Below are 22,014 nucleotides of genomic sequence, written 5' to 3' on the forward strand. Positions count from 1 at the left end.
GAATAATGTATTTAAATAACATACATAGGATTATAATGAAACCATTTATATCAACGTACAGTTAAATTTTTTTTTAAAGTTCACATACCCCAGGTTGAAAACTCTCCGCCATAGGGGAAGTAGAGAATGTGGCATTTGACCTCTCCTTTATAAAAAAAAAGAAAAAGATTTGAGATTGTCATTGTAAAATGTAATACTAGCAAAAGGGGGAATCACAAGGCCATAGATTTATAGCTAAAAGTGAATTTAGAGATTATCCAATCCAACCCCTCATTTTACAGATGTGGAACCTGGGACCCAGAGAGGATAGGGGTCCTTTTGTCCACACAGGTGGTAAGGCAGCAGTGCTGGGGTTCAAGTATCATTGGGCTTCTGGTTCTGAATCAGCACTATTCATCACATAATTTGAGTACTTTAACATGCTATAGAAGTGATCCCAGGGGGATCCCAATTTTTTTCTTTGCACTGATGAGGGAATCAAGATATCTTGAGATAGCCAAATTGATTAGTAGAGAGAGTGCCAGATTTAGAGTTAGGAAGACCTGAGTTCAAATCCTGCCTTCTCTGCTTAGTAACTGTGTGACTGTGGACAAGTCATTAACCTCAGCCTCGGTTTCCTTACCTGTAAAATGGAGATAAAGCACCTATCTCACCCGGGCATTAGGGGCATCAAATGTAAATGTGAGCTGTTATTGAGATGTATAGGCCCTACCCAGCAACAAGATTCACAAGAAAGACCTTGATGGGAAAGAGATGTTGGCAGAGGTGGTGTTAGGTAAGCCTGTGTGGAGATGGCCTTTGGATCCGAAACACAGCATTTTGGAAGGGAGAGTAAGCTGTGCTTTGGAGGGGGATAAGACCCAAGCCGGCATTTCTTATGAGTGCTAATCATGTTTTGAGAGGTGACTTTTCTAGGGAGGAATTGAATAGCAATTACAAAATATTAAGTCAGATAAATGTGCTTGACCTTTCCAGATTCAAAGGACATAGATTTTGAAACCCTATCAAATGCCACGATTTTCAGGGAAAATGCTAATGGCAATGGGAAAGGTTAGTGCTTGCAACAGTTGCAGAGAGATTGCTGTTTATACCTTTAAACATCACTGCTGTCTGGAAGAAGCTTTGACCTCCCTCTTTGCTGGGTCTAGGCGGTGGGCTCAAGCAAGGAGTCTGATACCAGCTTCCACTGAAGCCAGACAGTCTGATAAGCAGCTTACTTGAGCTGTAAGCGTTCTCATCTCTCAAGTGATAGCTGACTCTCACCGGCCATAGATAAGGAAAATAGGCTGGCCCAAAGAGAAGGAGCGAAGAAAGTCAGACTCTGCTTGAAAGGGTAACCTGCTAGGACTGAGAGTCCTGAGGTCTTCGCCTGTAATTGCAGAAGTTCAGTACTAATGGAAAAGAGTGAAACAAACATGAAATAAAGCACTGATGGTTTCACACCAGCTGATTAGCAGAAAGAACACCGATGTACCCAGACAGTAAGGTGCTCAGGAAGTCCCCTGTAGATACAGCAGTTAGGCCTTTTAACAATCAAGATTCTGTTTTACCCATATCAGTCCTTCATCAGTGTCCTGAGATCCTGGAGGAGGTGTGCTCTGAAAAGAAAGGGTTTAGAATGGGTGACTCAACCCTACTTGACAGCGGTGACTGGTTGCAAGATAGTATGCAAACAGAGGTTGTTGGGTCGGTCTGAAGACAGATTTGAATTTCCTTTCTGGGTTGATCTCCTACTGGGTGGAAGAGTTTGAACAGTGACTGCTTGGTTTGCACTGAGACCTGGAATACAAAGGAGTGATTCCTAATCAAAAGACATTTACCTCAAGTGACCATCCCACCCCCAGAGAAAATGGAGAAAGTTTCCTGAAGTCCTGAAGAGGAGTTTCACAGTTTGCCTACCTTAGTTCACGTGGGAATGGAAAGGCCTATCAGTCAAGGTGCTCCTTGAGATGAACTCAGGCCCACTTGCTCCCAGTAGACACCTATTTTCTGATTCCGTAGTGGATTTTTGAATGGAAGAATGCCATGTATGTCACACTCAGGTTCTGTTTCTCTGAGCTGTGCCTTCCTTATCTGTTTTTCCTACAGATAGAGGACTTGAATTTATCTTATTTCTGATTATAGGCTCCTGAGTTTTGGTGTACTTCACACTCCCAAACTCAGTAATATGTCTAAATAAAAGCCATTTTCAGATGCATGTACTATACCGCTTACCTGCTATGTGACCTCAGACAAATAATTTCCTTTTCTGAATCTCAGGTCCTCATCTATAAAATGAGGTTAGCCTGGAGTAAGAATTCTTAACCTGGGATCCATGTATCTAAGTCCAATGGGTAAGGATCTGTGGACTTGAATAGGGGGAAAAATTACATCTTTATTTTCTCTAATCTCTAAGTGAAATTCAGCATTCTTTCTATCATAGATTAAAAAAGATTTTCTAAGAAAGGGCGCATAGGTTTCACAAGACTAATAACAGTGGTCTATGACATGAAAAAAGTTAAGAACCTCTGGCTTAGGAGGGTTCTTAGCATAGATCTAAAGTTGGAAAGAACTTAAGCGGCTATCTAGTCCAACCCATTCATTTTAAAAATGAAAACTGAGGCCCAGGGAGATTTAAGTGACTTCTCTGAGGTTGCATGACCTTTAAGGTCCCTTCAGACACATTTTATTACTCTTAAGTCCCTGAGTGTCTTAAATCTGTCTAGCTATTATTTACTTGTCTTATAGCTCATAGAGTTAGAAGGGACCTTGGAGATAATTTAATCCAAATCCTTCATTTTACAAATGAAGAAGCTGAGGCTCAGAGAGTTAAGTATAATAAAATAAGAGACCTTTCTGAAGACAAGTGTAATTTTATTTCAGTTTGTGTGTATATATTATATGTACATATATGTATGTGTGTGTTTGTGAGAGAGAGAAAGAGAGAGAGAGAGAAATAGATACATTTTCAAAATATTCCTAGCCTGCTTCTTGACTATCCACTCTCTGGCTGTCTGATTTTTTTTTGATGTTTTCAAGCCTTTCACAGCCTTGAAATACCTGGCTACTTGCCAATACCTGGTTTTCTTTTGTTTTGGTTTGCTTTTTTTTTCAAGCCTGTCTATTTTCTGGGCCTCTTCAGTACAATGCAGTATCTGGGTCATGTTGACCTCTTGTTCTGTCAAAATTGAGCATCATTTTGTATATTGGCCTCATCTTGTGCTGTTCCCAGATTTTTGCCAGTTCCTGTAATTTGCAATTGAATTCTTACAACATGATTGCTAAGAAACAACAGATACTCCCAGGATATTCACTCTTTGCAGACTCTGATAGTTTAATTTTCCTTAGTAGATTATTGATCCATAAACTGCAATACCTAAGAAGTCTTGGTAGATGCTGAGGGCTTATTTGTGTCTGGGAGAAGGAGAGGGAAAGAAGCAGCTTCTTTATCCCAGGGCTGGAATCTAGGGGAAAATAAAGTAAACGAGTCCAGAGGCCTGGGCAGGGTCTACTGATAAAAGTAGTCTTTGGGAGCCAGAATGCCTTCTCCAGGTAGGCCTTTCATCTCTACCCTCAGTCTGTACCTTCTGAGTAGAGCATTGCATGACTTTGAGGAAGGAAGGAGCAAGGTACTCTGGGCCTTCCAACCCAATCCAGTAAACATTTATTAGAATGTCTACCCTAGGGGCAGCTAGGTGGTGCAGTGGATAGAGCACCCACCCTGGAATCAGGACCTGAGTTCAAATACAGCCTCAGATGCATGATACTCACTAGCTGTGTGACCTTGGGCAAGTCACTTAACCTCAATAGCCTCATGAAAAAAAAAGGAAAAAAAAGGAGTATCTACTCTATTCAAGGCACCCTGCTAGGTGCTAAGGATGCAAATGAAAAACAGTCCCTGCCCTTAAGGAGCATAGATCCTATTGGGGTGGGGATGGGGGATACAATATGTATATACCTGACTATTAACTTAATTAAGGAGATCAGAAAGGCTTCCTGTAGGAGGTAGCTGAGTTGTCTTTGTATGTGTGTGTGTGTGTGTGTGTGTGTGTGTGTGTGTGTGTGTGTGTGTGTGTGTGAATCAGGGTTAAGTGATGTGCCCAGGGTCGCACAGGTAGTGAGTGTCAAGTGTCTGAGGCCAGTTGAACTCAGGTCCTCCTGACTCCAGGGCCAGTGCTCTATCCACTGTGCCACCTATCTGCCCTAGACCCGGAGCTGAGTTTTGACGGAATGTGGGGATTCTAAGAGATGTAGATGAATAGGAAAGAAGTGCTTCTCAGACATGGGGAACTGCCTGTATAGAACCATAGGATAAAATACAAACTCTTGGACAGGAGGTAGAATGCTAGATTTTGGGGGAAAGCAAATAGGCCCTTTGTACTGGATTGTAGAGTGTATAAAGAGGAATGATGTGGAATAATCCTGGAAAGAAAAGCTGAAGCCAGATTGTGAAGTGCTTTAAATCAAATTGAGTTTGTTTGGTTTTTTTTCCCAGGAAGGTTTTTTGAGCATGTGAGTAACGTGGTCAGACTTGAATTTTAGGAAGATTACTTTAGCAGCTATAAGAAAGATGGATCAGTGAGACTAGAAGGTGGGAGTTCTATTAGAAGGCTGTTGAAAGGAAAGAGTTGATAATGGCCTGAATTCCAGCTACACCTGTGGGAGTGAAGAGAGGGGGATTGATGTGAGATAGTTTGTGAAGGTAGAATCAGTAAGCTGTGTGACCCTGGACAAGTCACTTCACCTTTTTGCCTCAGTTCCTCATCTATAAAATGAGCTTGGAGAAGGAAATGGCAAACCCCATTTCTCTGCCAAGAAAACCCCAAATGGGGTCACGGAGAGTTGGACACGACTGAACAACAAGGAATCAGTAAGACTTGGCAACCAATTGGCTATGAGAGTGAAGGAATGGAAGAAGTTAAGAATGACTCAGAAGTTGGAAACCTTAGTGACTGAAAGAAAAACTGAGTAGAGGTTGCAGAGAGGCTGAAATTTTATGGGAGCATATGATAAGCTTGTAGAGGCATGGGCCTTGTGCTATATGAAGACAAGGTGAAGAATCCAGGGTTATTTACCCCTGGAGAAGAGAAGACCAGATGGTCAAGCTAGCTGTGTTCGTGTATTTGGAGGGTTAATATAGGGAAGAGGGAATAAGCATTTGTTAACTACCCAGTGTGTGCCAAGCACTGTGCTAAGTGCCTCTTTTTTTTTTTTAAACAAATATTTGAGCAGGGAAGAGAGATTAGACTTATTCTTGTCCTCAGAGGTCAGGGCTGGGAATAATGGGTCAGAGTTTTAGAGAAGCAAATTTAAACAGTTATGTAAGGAAAAAACTTCCTAACAAGGAGAACATTCAAAAAAAATGTGATCACTTGTCAAGACTGTTTCCGAAGGCATTATTCAGATTATAGGTTCTACCAGATGAGACCTCTGAAGCCCCTTTTTAATTCTGAAATCTTATGCTTTTGGGAGAGCTGAGTAGGGAGTTTTGAACCTGGGGAAGAAAGGATCTCAACTGGAGCATGCTGAAGCAAGGGAGAAATTGAGGTTGAAGGTCATCCTAACTAGGGATCATGGATTTTAGAGCTGGAATGAACCTTGGAGGTTATCTCATCTAAGCCCTTATTTTAGAGATGAGGTCACAGGCCTGGGCGGGGAGGGGTTAAGTGTTCCCAAGGCCGTGTATATTACAGGTGGTAGAGAGCCAGATTTTGAACTCAGGCCTCAAGTACATGGGTAACATGTGGTGTGCGCTGGAAAGGTCATATGAAGATGACATTTGTTTTGACTGTTTTCCCTATATTACCACCTCAATCACCTTGACTCCTGGGTTGACATTGTCAGCAGCCTGGCCTCCAGCACTTTGGGTGTGGCATCTGGCAGATGTGCCTGGGTAAGCCGACTGTATGAAATGCTGCTGCTCACTTAGGAGATCAAAGTGACAGCCAGTGCTATAAATAACTGGTAGGTTTCCCTCACTGCCGGTTATTGCCCTGCTGAAATCAGCCTCCAGCTTGAGCAGAGACCCCAAGGATCGCAGATTGAGAGGAAGGGATCCTTGGGCAGCTGGGCCTCTTTGCTGTAGACTGCAGTGATAGTAGTGACTGCTCCTCCATTGGCTGGCCTCCTTACTACTGGCAAGTCAATATTAGGCTCCCTTCTTTCTAGACACTTGGCACCAACTTCGGGCAGAGTTTCTTTATCATTAGCTAGACGAGTGGGGCTCCTCCTGAGGACCTCATATCTGTTTCTACTGGGAGGTCTGTTGGGGGTCATCTGGGGAAATGATCACAGAACGAACCATAGGAGGCCCATGAAGAGACTGATACCTGAACTTAGTATGAGGATTTAACTATGAAGGAATTAAACGTATGGTAGCTCACCATGACAGATTTTGAAATTGCCTATATGATTAGGATATGATTATGTATCTATCTTCATGGGCACGCTCCCAAGAGTGGCCTCAGAAAGCCCTGATCCTTTGCCCCTGGGCAATCTCAGAATCCATCTAGGATGCCTGGGTGGTGGGAATATCCACCACTATTCCCTCTTTACCTTTCACTCCTTGCCTCCCCCCGCCCCTTACCTGACTTCTTAGAAAACTTGGATGAGATGGGAGCCAATCAACTCCTTTCCTTCCAATATGATGGAGGACCAGCAGGAAGTACCATATGCCACTGCCTTCTAAGGTCCTGCAGGCATCTGCCTTTCCTCTGAACCCTGCAGTTCTCTGACACTCTCATCTGAGCTATTTAAGGACTTCTATCTCTGCATGCTTAGCATTCCTGGGCCCTTCCATTTACTCTACAGCTGAATTTTCTTTTAAATGTCTCTCCCACCGAGAGTATGAGTTCTCGACAGCAGGGACTGCCTCCATTTTTCTATTTGTATGCTCCAGCACTTAGCCCAGTAAGCATAGTTCTGGAGACACAGTAAGCACTTAATAAATATCTTTTCATTCATTCATTCATTCATTCATTCATTCATTCATAGCTTCTGTTGAGTCTAAAGGTGCCAGTTCCAGAAGGGATGAATGATCCACTACCCGCCTTCTTCCCTTTCCCTCATAGATGCTAACCACAAGAAAACCTATTTTCAGAAGAATGAAACACTGGTTTAGTTACACTAACAGGTTTGTTGGGGGTGTTTCTTGAGAACAGTGTTCCCTAACATATACCTCCATGCCTGGAGAAGGCTTTCAAGTTTCCCCTTGCCCTTTCTAGTATAGTGGATGTATCGTCTGTTGCAGAACTTTAGAATGGCCTGCAAGAATTAAATTCTAACATAGGTTCATGTCCTAAAGAATTAGTGATTCTTTTTAAAATTCTTTTTGGAAAAAAAAAGTAAAGATAACAATAGCCTGAGTTACCACATTGAACTTTCTCATTGGCATGGGATCTTCCAGTCCAAAGAGGCTTACCGTTCATATTTATTACAGAAGTAAGAAGATTACTTCAAAATCCTGAAGTAAGAGGGACAGACTTAACTGTGATCTGAAGAGAGTTGGAGAAATGCACATGTACCCAGGGAAGGTTTCATAATGTACAATCCATACCCTGCCTGGAGGTAGCATCCTCTGGTTCCTAGAAAAGGAGGATTTACTCTTACTAAAACATTGAAATAGATAATTGTTGGAAAATGGCAGGCCCTTAGGCTGCCTTGAAGGGAGGAATGCCTACCACTCTTTAAGGCATCAAAAGGCTATGGTAGTTTTTCACTGAGAGCAGTACCTCTTTACATCTTTAAGGCACTTTTAAAGGGATGAATCGATGTCAGTTCTGTTTGTGACTACTATCTTATAAACAAGTAGGACAAGCCTTTTCTTCCTGTTATTCCTGCCTGCCTGCTTGCCTATGGTGATGCTGCTGCATATGGGGATAAGCAGTGCACACTTCACGTGTGGCTGTGGATTCACCCAAGGTCTCTCTGAACTCAGCTAGCATTTTGTAAACATTTCAAAATACATCTTTGTGTGGAAACAGCATGCTTGAGGGCATTTTAAATTCCCGTCTTCATTCAACCAGGCATTATTAAGTGGTAAAAACAGGACTCTCCACCTTTGAAGCTTCCTTCCTTCTTACAATCTTGTCTACATCACACAAAAGGTGTCTCACTGCTAAGATGTAGCTGCTTCCTCATCCAAAAAATGAATCTGCACATAGAAATATTGCTGCGACTGCAAACAGTATTTCCAAATTTCATTTGGAAAAGTGTGTCTCACATTCCCAAACTGAGTAATCATACATCTAAATGAAGGCCATTTTTGGATGCAAGTATGAGGAAGATTAATATAACCCTTAACTATGTACTGTTGTTTTTCACATATGCATGCACTTTTCCTCTTTGACTCTAGTGTTGATTTCTAACCATTGTCTTGGCCTACGTACTTGGCATACCTCATCCCATAGTTCTTGAAAGGTTTCATCCTATTTCTTTCCCTTCAAGAAACAAGGACAGACGGTTACAGTCTTGGCCTCTCTCACCAAGACCATCTCTTTGCTTTGTAGTGTCAAGGGAAAAAACCATATAAAATCTCTTTGCTTGAAAGAGCCATTTTATAATTGGGCAGAAATTAGATATAGACTAGTAACTTACACCATATACCACAATAAGCTCCAAATGGATACACGATCTGTAAATATAAAGGGTTACATCATTTAAAAAATTAGAAGATACTAGAGGGAGGGACCTTTTACAACTGGTTAGGGGGAGAATTATTTTCTAACTAGGGGACAGAGGTATTCATAGAAGAGAAGTTGAACAATTTTGATGGCATAAAATTTAAAAACTTCTAAAAACCAAAATCAAGTTAGAATAGCAAGAAATTATTGAATGGGCAAAGAGCCGTATTTGTAGCTGGCAGGACATAATTTTAATTTAAAAAAACTTTCAAATAGTATTTTTTTCCATGTAAGCTGTCCCAAACTAGAAGTTATACTAGAGAGAAGAAAATATTCAATCTCCTTTTTACCATAGGCACTGGTTGGCTAACCTGTCAATCAATGTCAGTCCAGCCATTGATAGTTAGTTGTTAGACCATAGATGACTCACTTGGTTGTAACTAAAAGTTCAACCAGATAGTAACAGTATATATAATAATATGAAAACAATAGATAGATCCTTCTCATCCTAATCTCTGTTTATTCAATATAACAAAGTCTTGAATATGTTTAAGGCTTGTAAGATGTCTGCAAACTCTGAGCAGCATCAGATACTACTGAATCTATAGACTGCTAGCCAGTGTTTCTACCATTTTATAATTAACTGTAGGGATACCTACAGTTCAAAATGCCTCAATTATGATTACAGCTTTTGAGGTTTTATAATAATGACATAGGCACAGCTGGGTCTATGGCAGGAAGATGATAACCAGTTACAGGGAGAAAGAATCAGAATCATACAATATTGATAACATCATAGAATGTTGATGGCAAGAAAGGATCTTAACACGGTCATTTACTATACTCCAAACTCCCACCCAGTGCAGGAATCTTCTCTATATATTCGGCATCCCTGATGGATGATCAGGATGTCAGAAGCATAAGATGAATTGGGGTGAGTATTTAGATATTATAGTCCTTCTATATATGATGATATGAGGAGTCCTGAATCTGGAGAAGACTGGAATGATTACTTACATTAAAAAAAGGAAGTTGCTGGAGCTTGAGTCTAGGTAGCACAGTGAATAGAATGCTGGACATAGAGTTAGGAAGACCTCAGTTCAAATCTAGTCTCAAATACTTACTAGCTATGTGACCCTGGGCAAGTCACTTAACTGCTATCTGCCTCAGTTTCCTCAACTGCAACATGAAGATAATAATAGTACTTACCTCACAGAGTTACAAGGATAAAATAAGATAATATTTGTAAAACCTCAGTACAGTGATGGGTGCATAAATGTTAGCTATCAAGGCAGCTAGATAGAATTGTGAATAGAATGTGGGACTGGAGTCAGGAAAGCCAGGTTAAAATCTGGTCTCAAACACTTAGTAACTATGTGACCTTGGGCAAGTAATTTAACCTGTGTTTGCCTCAGTTTCCTTAATGTGTAATGGGGATAATAATAGCACCTACCTCTGAGGTTGTTGTGGAAATCAAGTGAGATAATAATTGTGAAGTGCTTAGCATAGTACCTGGCATGTAGTAGAAATAGAAATATTAGCTGCTATTATTATTCTTATTTATCCTCGGGCTGGGCCAAGCATATGAGTTTGTGTCCTGGTCATAACCAAATGCATTACTCTGCCTCAAGTTTCATAGTTTCCAGCTTCCCATTTGGTAGTTCTTGCCTTCTATAGTCTTTATGGTGTAGTGTTGGACTTGACAGCAGGAAGATGGGTTCAAATCTCCTCTGACATTTATTAGAAATGACAGGGGACAGTGGTCACCATGGGCATGTCACTTTCTGAACCTCAAGCAACTTCCTAGAACTTATCAATTAAATGATAAATAGCTTGTTGTCTGCTTTGGAGGAAGGAATTCGCACCCCAGAAATTCCTCATATTGAAAAACATCACAATCATTTATGTCTTTTACAGGGAAAATTAGTCTAGAAGGGATTGGAAGCTCTCAAAAACAAAACTCTGAACACATAAAGACAAAAATAATCTCAATGAGGGGGAAAAAAGAGAGGTTGCCTGAACAGACCCTATATGGATACATAGGGAACTCATCAACCCATTTAGATTTTTTTAAAATGAGAATAAAAACAGTCCCAATTTATATAGCCCTTTAAGGTTTGCAAAATACATTGACATATATTCTCTCATTTTAGTCTTTCAACAGCCCAATGAGAGGCACTATCATTCTCATTTCACAAAGGAGAAAACAGAATCAAAGAATGAGTGACAGCGAATGAATACAGAAATTTAACATCGACCTATAAGAATCATGCCAGGAGTGCTGAAGCCAAGAATGACTTGAGGCTGGCAAGGAAGTCCAAGGACGACAAGAAGGATATTTTATTTATTATTATATATTATATTTTTTATATTATTGGGAAATAGAAGAGCATCAAAGAAGGGATAGGACCATTTCTTAAAACAGATGAGACAATGGTAAGTGATGATGGCAAGAAGGTAGAAATGCTCAGTTTTCTCTCTCTCTCTCTCTCTTTTTTTTTGCTTCTGATTTCTCTGCCAATGATAAGATATTTAGAGTAGGAAAGGACAGCACAAAGCTAATGAGGAGCTGATATCCCCAAATAATGAAATAAAAAATACCTAGCTCCTCTTTGTGAGTTCAAGTTACATCTTAGATGAACTACGTTCTCTGCTACTGGAAAAACTTGAGGAACCATAGGACTGGTTAAGGGCAAATGCCCCAATTTCTGACAAAGAGAAGAGAATAGAATGTGTAAGCTCTAGGCCAGTGAGCTCTAATTCAATTCCTATCAAGATTCTAGGGTGTACAGGGTGTCCCAACCACTTATATAATTAAAGGAATGATTTGTGATCATCTAAGGAAGGAAGCAGTGATCCCAAAGAATTATAATGGCTTCATGAAGAACAGGTCATGCCAGACTAATGTTCTAGCCTAACAGTGTCACTAAACTGGTAGACCGGGGGAAGGCTATAGTTTACCTAGATTTTATTTTATTTTATTTTTTCTACTTAATAGTATTTTATTTTTTCCAATTACATGTGAAGATAGTTTTCAACATTCACTTTTATAAGAGATTTGATTTCATCCGGAAAAGTATAAATGCCACTTTTAATTTTTACATCAAGGTCATTTCCACATAGATTCTTCCCCTACCCAGTGAACCTTCCCTTGTAACAAAGAAAACAAATAAGCCAAAACAACCAGCTCAGCGACCATGTATATAACCTTCCTCAGCCAAAGTCTTCCTTCTGTGCCCCCAATGGAAAGGAGGGGAAAGGTTATCTAGATTTTAGGAGAGCATTTAACAAAGTACTTCATGCTACTCTTGAGGAAACTATGGAGAGATATGGCTGCATGAGAGTTCAATGAGATGTTTTCGAAACTGGTTGAAGGTTTTTATGATACAAATATGGTGCTGATACCTAAACCAGGAAGAGCCAAAACAAAGAAAGAAAATTATAGACCAATTTCTCTAATGAATATAGATGCAAAAATTTTAAACAAAATATTAGCAAAGAGATTACAACAACTTATCTCAAGGATAATACACTATGATCAGGTAGGATTTATACCAGGAATGCAGGGTTGGTTCAATATTAGGCAAACTATCATTGTTATTGACCACATCAACAACAAAACTAACAGAAATCATATGATTATCTCAACAGATGCAGAAAAAACATTTGACAAAATACAACACCTATTCCTATTAAAAACACTAGAGAGCATAGGAATAAATGGAGTCTTCCTTAAAATGATAGATAACATCTATCAAAAACCATCCCCAAACATTATATGCAATGGGAATAAGCTTGAATAAGATTGGGGGTGAAACAAGGATGTCCGTTATCACCACTGTTATTCCATATTGTGATAGAAATGTTAGTTGTAACAATTGGAGAAGAAAAAGAAATTGAAGGAATTAGAATAGGCAAAGAAGAAGCAAAGCTATCACTCTTTGCAGATAATATGATGGTATGTTTAGAGAATCCTAGAGAATCAAGTAAAAATTACTTGAAATAATAAACAAATTTAGCAAAGTTGTAGGATATAAAATAAATCCCATACAAATTATCAGCATTTCTATATATTATTAACAAAGCCCAGCAGCAAGAGATTGAAAGATAAATTCCATTTAAAATTACTGTAGACAATATAGAATATTTGGAAGTCTACCTGCTAAAACAAACCCAGGAATTATATGAACACAATTACAAAACAATATTCACACAAATAAAATCAGATCTAATAATTGGAAAAATATCAGTTGCTCATGGGTAGGCCAAGGTAATATAATAAAAATGACAATTCTACCTAAATTAATTTACTTATTTAGTGCCATATTACCCAAAAAATTATCTTACAGAGTTAGAAAAAAACAATAACAAAACTCATCTGGAAGAACAAAAAATCCAGAATATCAAGGGAACTAATAAAAAGAAATGCAAGGGAACGTGGCCTAGCTGTACCAGATCTTAAATTGTGTTATAAAGCAGCAATTATCAAAACTACTTGGTACTGGCTAAGAAATAGAGTGGTGGATCAGTGGAATAGGTTAGATATGCAAGATACAGTAGTCAATGACTATACTAGTCTACTATTTGATAAATCCAAAGACTCCAGCTTCTGGGATAAGAAATTACTATTTAGCAAAAAACTGCCGGAAAACTAGAAAAATGTACGGCAGAAACTGGGCATAGACCAACATCTTACACCCTATATCAAGATAAAGTCAAAATGGGTACATGATTTAGATATAAAGACTAATACTATAAGCAACTAGAAGAGCAGGGAGTAGTTTACCTTTCAGATCTATGGAGAAGGGAAGAATTTATGACCAAAAAAGAGATAGAGAACACTATGAAATGCAAAATGGATAATTTTGATTACATTAAATTGAAAAGTTTTTGTACAAACAAGGCCAGTGCATCCAAGATTAGGAGGGAAGCAGAAAACTGGGAAAGAATTTTTGCGACTAGTGTCTCTGATAAAGGCCTCATTTCTAAAATATATAGAGAACTGAGTCAAATAATAAGATACAAGTCATTCCCCAATTGATAAATGGTCAAAGGATGTGAACAGGCAGTTTTCAGAGGAAGAAACTAAAGCTACCTATAGTTATATGAAATCCTAGATCATAAAAATGGGAAAAGGACCCACATGTACAAAAATATTTACAGCAGTTCTTTTTGTGGTGGCAAGGAATTGGAAATTGAGGGGATGCCCATCAATTGGGGAATGGCTGGACAAGTTGTGGTATATGAATGTAATAGAATACTATTGTGGTATAAGAAATGATGAGCAGGTGGACTTGAAAAAAACCTGGAAAGACATGAACTGATGCAGAGTGAAATGAGCAGAACCAGAACATTGTACACAGTAGCAGCCACATTGTGGAATGACTGACTTTGATAGACTTGGCTCTTTACAGCAATGCAAAAATCTAAGACAGCTCCAAAAGGATCATGATGGAAATTACTATCCACACCCAAAGAAAGAAATATGGAATCTGAATGCAGAGGGAAGCACACTATTTGCTCTCCTTTTCCTCTATTGTTTTGTTTCATTGCTTCACTCTCATGCTTCCCCCCATTAGTTCTAATTGTTCTTTACATCATGACTAATGGAAAAATACGCTTAACATGAATGTTTAAGTAGAGTCTATATCAAATTGTATGCCATGGGTGGTGTGTTCCTGGCCAGAGCCCATCAAACCTCTGCAAACCTCTGCCTGTCTCCAAAACTGACTTGGGCTGGAAATATTTCTCACTTTAATTTTTGTTTTTGATTTCCCAATTAAAATTAGGTCTGGCACATTTTCTAGAGCTTTGTGGAAGAGCTTTGATTCTGCTTCTCTGCCATCTAGTCTCCACTCATACATATCTGTTTTCCATCAATCAATACTTATTTGGTAGATACTATGTGCCACATGCTGTGCTAGAAATTGTTTGTGCAGAAATAAGAATAAAACAAATTCTTTCCTTAAGGAACTTATATTGTACATCCAATGTATCACCTACAGATGTGTAAATGAGATTTGTTTTCAGTTTGAAAAGGTTTTTTTCACCCTTCCTTATTTCCTTTTTGTGTGTTCTTTTATTCTTTATATTCACATATGATTAAAAGTACAGTTACCCCTTCCATACCACATGGGTTAGGGATGTGGTGCCCCCGCCATTTGGAAAATCTGAATAAAAATTTTTAGCCCCCGCTTTACACCAGAGAAGAAGTCTGAATTTTTTATTTTTCTTTTATGGGGTGTTTACAGTACCTTATTGTAAAATTTGGGTTAAGTATTTGGTCATAGGCTGTATGTAGGTCAACATTAAATAAAATACCTTTTCTGTGTCATCTACTGGCCTTTGAGTGTCTTCAGCTTCTGCAAAACTCCCCTCAAATTCCCATTTAATTTCTTATGCTGACCCACAATATATCAAAACTGTGATGGGAAAGTTATGATGTAGAAGGGGTAATTGTATCTGGTATGTTGGGGGAGAGGAAAGGTAGAGATAATGGAATAATAAATAACAATCCCTAAGTAGATCAGATTTTTTTTGAAGCAATTAGGGTTAAGTGATTTGCCCAGGGTCACACAGTATCTGAGGATGGATTTAAACTTCAGGTCCTCCAGACTCCAGGGCCAGTGCTCTATCCACTACATCACCTAGCTGCCTCTGAGTAGGTCAGATTTGAAGTAGGAGAATATGGTGGTGGTGGTGGGGTTTAAATAGTATTTTATTTTTTACAATTACATGTAAAGATAGTTTTCAACATTCTTTTTTGAGTTCCAAATTTTTTCTCCCCCTCTCTCTTCCCTCCCTCCTCTCCAAGAGAGCAAGCAATCTGATATAGGTTATACATGTTCAATCATGTAAATGTATTTCCACGTTAGTCTTATCGTGAAAGAAGAAACAGAACAAAAGAGAAGTGCCATGAAAAAAAAGTGAAAGTAGTATGTTTTGATCTGTATTCAGACTCCATAGTTCTTTCTCTGGACATGGATAGCATTTTTCATCATGAATCTTTTGGAAATGTCTTGGATCATTGTATTGGAGAGAAGAGCTAAGTCTATCCCAAGTTGGGCATTGCACAATATTGCTGTTACTGTATCCAGTGTTCTAGTTCTGTTCACTTCAGTCAGCATCAGTTCATGTCTTTCCAGTTTTTTCCAAAATCTGCCTGCTCTTCCTTTCTTATAGCACAGTAGTACTCCATTACATTCATATACCCCAGCTTATTCAGCCATTCCTCAATTGATGGGCATCCCCTCAATTTCCAATTCTTTGCCACCTGATAAAGAGCTGCTATAAATATTTTTATACATGTGGGTCCTTTCCCCTTTTTTATGATATCTTTGGGATACAGACATAGTAGCGGTATTGCTGGATCAAAGGCTATACACAGTTTGATTGCCCTTTGGGCATAGTTCCAAATTGTTCTCCAAAATGCTTGGATCAATTCACAACTCCACCAACAATGCATTAGTGTCCCAGTTTCCCACATCTTCTACAACATTTATCATTTTCCTTTTCTGTCATATTAGCCAATTTGATAGGTGTGATGTGGTACCTCAGAGTTGCTTTAATTTGCATTTCTCTAATCAATAGTGATTTAGAACACTTTTTAATATGACTATAGACAGCTTTAATTTCTTCATCTGAAAACTTCATCTGTTTATATCCTTTGACCATTTACCAATTGGGGAATGACTTGTATTCTTTTAAATTTGACTCAGTTCTCTATATATTTGAGAAATGAAGCCTTTATCAGAAGCGCTATAAAAATTGTTTCTTATCTTTCTGTTTTCCTTCTAATCTTGGTTGCATTGGTTTTGTTTGTGCAAAACCTTAATGTAATAAAAATTCTCCATTTTACATTTCATAATGTTCTTTATCTCTTGTTTGGTCATAAATTCTTCCCTTCTTCGTACATCTGACAGGTCAACCATTCCTTGCTGTTCTAATTTGCTTATGGTATCACCCTTTTTGTCTAAATCTTGTACCCATTTTCACCTTATCTTGATGTATCATGTGAGATCTTGTTCTATGCCTAGTTTCTGCCACACTGTTTTCCAGTTTTCCCAGAAGTTTTTGTCAAACAGTGAATTCTTATCCCAGAAGCTGGAGTCTTTGGGTTATCAAACAGCAGATTACTGTAGTCATTTATTACAGTGTCTTGTATACCTAATCTATTTCATTGATTTACCATTCTATTTCTTAGCCAGTACCAAATTGTTTTGATGATTGCTGCTTTATAATGTAGTTTTAGATCTGATATGGCCAGGCCACCTTCCTTTGCATTTTTTTCATCAATTCCCTTGATATTCTTGATCTTTGTTCTTCCAGATGAAATTTATTATTTTTTTCTAGCTCTACATGATATTTTTTTTAGGTAGTTTGGTTGGTATGGAATTGAATAAGTAAATTAATTTAGGTAGAATTGTCATTTTTATTATAATAGCTCAGCCTACCCATGAGCAACTGATATTTTTCCAATTATTTAGATCTGACTCTATTTGTGTGAAAAGTGTTTTGTAACTGTGTTCATATACTTCCTGGGTTTGTCTTGGCAAGTAGACTCCCAAATATTTTATGTTGTCTATAGTTATTTTAAATGGAATTTCCCTTTCTATCTCTTGCTGCTGGGCTTTGTTGGTAATATAATAGAAATGCTGATGATGTATGTGAGTTTATTTTCTGTCTTGCAACTTGGCTAAAGTTAATCATTTCAAGTAGTTTTTTAGTTGATTCTCTAGGATTATCTAAGTATACCACCATATCATCTACAAAGAGAGATAGCTTTGTTTCCTCATTGCCTATTCTAATTACTTCAATTTCTTTTTCTTCTCTTATTGTTAAAGCTAACATTTCTAGCACAATATTGAATAATAGAGGGGATAACAGGCATCCTTGTTTCACCCGTTATTGTGCTAGTATCCCCATTACAGATAATGCTTGCTGATGGTTTTAGATACACTTATCTAAATTTAGATACACTTTAGATAAACTTATCATTTTAAGGAAAGCTCCATTTATTCTGATGCTCTCCAGTGTTTTTAGTAGGAGTGCGTACTGTATTTTGTCAGAAAGTTTTTCAGGATATAATTTCAAATTCTGCCTTTTCCACTTTTGCTACCTGCCTGTGTGGTCTTGAATAAGTCACAACCCTCTAGTTCTGTTTCCTCATTTGTAAAATGAACAGCTAAGGGTCTTTCCAGCTCTAAATCTATAATGTAAGCTCCTTTTTTCCCCCCTTTGTCTCTCTAGTGCCTAGAGACCAATGCTCTGCATGTAGTAGGCACAGAACAAATACTTACTCGGTTGAATTTCTTTGATCTGACTAACCTCATCTGTTTTCCCTGTTTCTGTTTCCCAGTTAAAAAGCATTACTGGAGAACATTACAGAATTTAGTCTCCTACCAATTCATGTCATCTAATTTCACCTGGGCACTTAACTGCTGCTTCACTGTCCTATTATTCAACCCTTAATGATTCCCCAGCACATTTTCTAGGATGGATAGTGATTCCAAACCTTCTCAGCTCTCCTCAAGCTGCTTCTCCTTCACTCTTGATTTGCTTTACTGAGAAATTTGAGGCCTTGGAACAGTCTCTTCGGCCCTATCCACCTCAGCACATGTTTGTCTCTTCCTCTCTCCTCTCCTCCTGTCTCAGAGGAAATGTCTCCCAGTATTTCCAAGACTGACCCTTCTACTTGTGTCTTAAAGCCAGCCCTCCTCTTTCCTCTGGGAGCTTACTCCTTTTCCTTTTAGTAATCCTTTCCCTCTTAGGTTCTTCCTTATATTTATGAATCTGCTCAGGTCTCCTCTAGAAATAAAATGCAAACTCCATTAGACCCTGCCCTAACCTTTAACTTTGTTCAGTGGGGTCTGACTCTTCATGACTCCATTTGAGATTTTCTTGTTTCAGATAATGGAGTGGTTTGTCATTTCCTCCTCCAGCTCATTTTACAGATGGGGAAACTGAGGCAAACAGGATTAAGTGACTTGTCCAAAGTCACACAGTTAGTAAGAGTCTGAGGCCAGATTTGAGGCCAGGCATTCTATCCATTGTTCTCCCTAGATGTCCTCTAACTACTATCTTATTTACCTCCTTTTCATAGCCACACTTCTCCACCATCAATCAGTCAATCAACTAGCATTTAGGTAGTTATCATGTGCTAGGCACAGCGCTGATTGCTGGAGATAGAAAGAAAGGCAACAGAGAGTCCCTGCTCTCAAGGTGCTCATTGTTGCTGATTATTTCTACTTACTGCCTTCCCAGCTTTCCACTGGCTACCTTCTCAAACCTCAGCAGTCTGGAATCCATTCCTATCTACCCTACTGAAGCTCTTTCCGAGTTCGACTGTGCCTCGCCAAATCCAATGGCTTTCTTTAATCCTCACTCCTCTGACCTGCTGAATTTGGCACTGTTGAATACTGATTCCTGAAACTTTCTCCTTGGCTTATGTACCACTACATTCTCGGGGTTATTTTCCTATCCTTTTGTCTCATTTCTGGCTAGTTTCTGTTCTGCTACTTTCCTCTACTCTCTCCCTATTAACAATATTAGCTATATTTATATAACACCTACTATGTGCTGGGCACTGTGCTAACTGCTTTACAAATATTATCTTTTTTTTATCCTCACAATAACCCTGGGAGATAGATGCTATTATTATCCCCATCAAAATGGCAGAAATGAGAAATAAGATGAGGAAACTGAGGTTAAGTGACTTCTCTAGGGTCACACAGTCATCAGAGAGATCAAATTCAAACTCAGGTCTTCCTGACTCTAAGTTCAGATCTCTAATGAAGATTTAAGTGCTTTAATCTTAAAGAACTTTCAGCTATTAATTGTGTCAATGACCCCCAGATATGTCTTCAACCTTGACCTCTCTCCCAAATTCTAGTCCTAGAATTTATTTTTTGGGGGGGAGGGCAATTAAGATTAAGCCCAGGGTCACCCAGCTAAATTTGAACTCAAGTCTTCCTGACTCCAGGACCTGTGCTCTATCTACTGTCTCACCTAGCTGGCCCTAGTCCTACTTCCTAATTCCCTGCATCACTTTGACCACTATGACCTCCACTTATACTCTCCAGAGAAATATCCAGGTTCCTGAGCCCAAGAGTCCCTGGGAATAGCAGTGCCCTCCCATCTAGATTCCCAGCTCTGTTTCCAGGCTGGGTCCTGTAGCCATCAGTGAGGGGAGAAATCCCAGGGAATAAAAGACTTTTCCTCACCACTACCAGCTACTCAGACCAACTACCACCGTTAGGCAGGAAGCCTTAGGCATAGCAGCGGCTCTCCAGACCACTGTTCTTGCGTACAGATTAGGTCTGGAAAACATTATTTCTGGGAAGCAGTTCTGTTCCAGATATGACCTGGTGAGTGCTTCTGAGGAACCTCTGCCTCCAAAGCTATGGAAGAGCCAGAAAAGACAATTCTCTGTTTAAAATTCTTGGCGCTGTCATATGGTTTAACATCAGAACAGATAGACTTTATCACTGGAAATCACACTAAAGAAGATGCATTACCATATAATTTGCCATTGTATCCTAAGGACCACTGGGCCTTTCTATCTGTGAGTTCTTTGAGAGCCGGGACTGTTTTCTCTGTCCTTAGAAAAGTGCTTTGTACATTGTAAGTGCTTAATAAATGCTCATTCATTCATTCTTGGACTATTGTAATAGCTTCTTAACTGGTCCTCTTTGCTTCTAGACTTTTTCTATTCTAATCTATCCTACAAATTATCACCAGATTACTCTTCCTAAAGTACTGTTTTGGAGTCTTTTTGGGGAGAGGTTAGGTTTTTAAAAAATTTTATTTAGTAAATAAAAGGGCTTAAAATGTCTAATAATATTACAGAATATTTACCACTACAGAATTTTAAGTCACAGTTTTTAGAATTTAAGTTACTTTTTTGCTCTTATATCCCTGCTCCTTTTTCAAAAATCCTCAACAGCTTTCCCTTGCCTACAGGATAAAGTCCAAACTACATCACCTGGCAAGCAAAGGCTCTCCACAGTCTGTCCCCAACTCCCCTTCCTAAATGTTCATTGTACCACTCCCAACTTGAGTACCATATTCCTTCCAAATTCTACCACCATTTGTGTCCTTGAGCTCACCTCCTACTTGCCTCTCTTTTCTCATTCTGTCTATTCCTTCACCTGGAATGTCTTCACCCCACCTCCCCTCCTTTCTGTTTGAAGAAATTTTACCCATCCTTCAAGGCCCAACTCAAATGCCAACTTCCTGTATTGTCTTCCCTGATTCCCCCAGCCAGAAATCATCTCTCCCTCCTCTGAACTTCTACAGCCTTTTATTTGTAGCATTTACATGACATTGTCCTGTATTATATTTATTTGTATACTCATCTTTCTTTCACTTTGAAAGGCAGCCTGGTGTAGTAGTAGCAAGAATGTTAGCTGTTAAGTTTAGGAGATCTGAGTTCAAATGCTGCCTGGACACTTTAAGCAGCTGTGTGGCCATAAGCAAGCCACTTAACTTCTGGGAACCTCAGTCTCCTTGTCTGTAAAATGGGGATAATAATATGCTACCTATCCTACAGGATTTCTGTGAAAAAAGTGATTTTGCAAACCTCATAGCATTACGTGACTTATTTTTCATATCTGGATATCGAACTTCTTGAGAGCTTTGTATCTTGTGTTTCTGTTTCTCTCCACCTCCCACCCTCCTAGTTGTACATATAGTATATATTCAATAACTGTTGGATGGATGGATGGATGGATGGATGAATGAATGAAGTGGGTTTCTGGGAGGTGAGATAGCTCCTTTTTCGGCTCATTCGGTAGGTGTCTAGGTTCATTCATTCCACATTTATTTCAAGAAATCTGTACTAGGTTTTCAGGGGAGATATTCTGGACGTTACTTCAGACCCTTCTCTCAAGAGCTTTTGGCACAGTTGGGAGTGACAAACTAGCTAAGTAACAAGGCAGGACAATATGAGACTAATTAATAGCCCAGCTGGGTTAAATAGTAGGCAGTCTGAACCGGTTTTCAAGTGGAGAAAAGGGCGCAGCCTTAGGGTCTAAATCTGTTCCTGGCTTGCTGGGGGAGTGGTGGTGGTGGTGGTGGTGGTGGTACAGAATGGGGCAAGGGTGAGCATAGGGAAATGAGCTGACGAAGGGTGGAGTGATAGTGAAATAAGGAAGGGTGTGTGTGTGTGCGTGCGGTGGTCTAGCACTCCACTCCAGGATCTGTCTCCCTGGGTTTGTTGCGGAGAGGAGCCCCTCTCCCCCCTCCCGCTCCCCAGATCCCTAAGCTGAGATTTCTCTGGGCAGCTCGGGTCTTTTTTACGCGGGGCCCAGGCTGGGGCCGGGAGGGGGAGGGACAACGGCAGGTGACGGGAGCCCACGGGGCTATAAATAGGGGGTAAGAGCGTCACTTGGCTGGCCCGGAGTGGGACAGGGGC

The sequence above is a fragment of the Phascolarctos cinereus genome, unplaced genomic scaffold, assembly GCF_003287225.1.
Source record: "Phascolarctos cinereus isolate Bilbo 61053 unplaced genomic scaffold, phaCin_HiC Scaffold_3;HRSCAF=262, whole genome shotgun sequence".
In the NCBI taxonomy this organism is placed as follows: domain Eukaryota; kingdom Metazoa; phylum Chordata; class Mammalia; order Diprotodontia; family Phascolarctidae; genus Phascolarctos; species Phascolarctos cinereus.